The sequence below is a fragment of the Leptinotarsa decemlineata genome, unplaced genomic scaffold, assembly GCF_025532065.1.
Source record: "Leptinotarsa decemlineata unplaced genomic scaffold, Ldec_3_MD MMD2_tig00026363_RagTag_RagTag, whole genome shotgun sequence".
Lineage (NCBI taxonomy): Eukaryota > Metazoa > Arthropoda > Insecta > Coleoptera > Chrysomelidae > Leptinotarsa > Leptinotarsa decemlineata.
Genome location: NW_027412706.1, coordinates 1355830 through 1357397, shown reverse-complemented (window position 1 = coordinate 1357397; position 1568 = coordinate 1355830). Strand labels below are relative to the sequence as shown.

Genomic DNA, 1568 nt, shown 5'->3' with positions numbered 1-1568 from the left:
TGTTGGAAACGACAAAAAAATTTGAATGGGCCAATAAATGAACCAATTGCATCAATAAATTGGTTAATTCTCATCCTATTTGTCTTTTTGTATTTGAAATTATTTAATTACAAAGCGAAAAATCCTGGAAACAGAGAAATGGAGAAGTGAATAATTGGAGTAAACGTTTCTCATTGGTCAATTGAAGTGTATCGCGCGACAGTCGAATAAGCTCTGTGAAAGCGGCTATCCCTTAATGCATGGTACATTTGCGTTTGCGTTAAATACGACATTTGATTCAACATGGCGGTTGACGTGACAGGTTCGCGTGTGTAATGCATGATGTGTTGGTGTTATTATCAAAGTATAATTCTGTCACGTTCAGTGTACCATTTATAATTTGGGGTTGTCCAATTTGCAGTACAGCGAATAGTTTAATTTTGGATCTTCAAACAGGAGAGTTGCATCTATTCAGTCTTCAAGAAAAGTAAGTAAAATGCAATAGTATCGATAGTGAAGTCATGGTGATTAACTTACTATACCTCATTTTAGGTTCGAGGAGAGTTGGTGTGTGGGATTTGTTGGTTTGACTAAGTACATGTTTGAACTAGAGTGATTTCAGCTGTGTATCTTCAATAGAGAAAAGTAAATGAATGACACATTCTTTTGTATCATTTGTTTTCATAATTTTTATCACTCGTTTTCAAGATAGTATCAATTTGCCCAAAAGGAAACAGAGTGGTACCTGGTACAGGCAGGTGCGCCAAGGAACTGAAAACGTAATGATTACTTTTCAACAAGACAATGCAAGTTGCTCTCCAAGTCATAAAATGTTGTGAATGTTCATGAGTAACCTATGCGAAAAATATCTATTTGATTTTTATTCCAGTTTTATTGTGCCACTTTCAAATAGTGATAATGAACGTTAATGTACATTTTGTTCCAGGTATTACTATTGAAACACTGGCTGATGCATTGTTGGACAAATATAAGGAAAACTAGTCTGGTGAGCAAAGTTTGAATAACTTTAAGTAAGTGAAATTCATTGAAGAACCCATCTTACCACTCATTTTAAATACTTCATTTGTGGGTTTATTTTTCGAAGTGAGAAACCTAACCTAACCTATTTCTTGATGTAATACACTTTTTCTTTTTCAATGAAATGATATATTTATTATTTTTTAATTAGTGCTGATGAATTCACAGAGTTGTTATTTTAGTATTTTTTTAGTATTTTGAGAGTAGGAACATCCTAATTTGAATACATTTCTAATATTTGTAATATGACAGTATTCAGGAATATTTTATTCAGTGAATAAATATTTTGAATTATATTTTTTATTTTTAATATTGGTTGAAACGTCAAATATTTCAGTGTATATTGTTTTTAAAATATATTTGTTTATGAATATTATGTGTTTTATTACTTGTGTGAATCTTGTATCAAAATGCAATATATACATGCCTAATAGCGGTTACTCGTCACATTCTTGGAATATTTCAAATATTCCTAGAATATTCATAAAATATATTTAAAGAATATTCTATGGTGTTTCTCTATTGTATATTCCTACAATAAACTAAGAATA

The 1568-nt window shown here is 30.7% G+C and overlaps 1 long non-coding RNA gene across 1 annotated transcript; it reads left to right on the top strand.

Moving 5' to 3' along the window:
• The first annotated feature begins 289 nt into the window (after window positions 1–289).
• LOC141486705 (uncharacterized) lies at window positions 290–1291 on the top strand. The gene is made up of 3 exons (XR_012467994.1): window positions 290–466; window positions 532–624; window positions 926–1291. It is a non-coding gene; the product is annotated as an uncharacterized lncRNA (long non-coding RNA).
• Window positions 1292–1568: the final 277 nt, after the last annotated feature.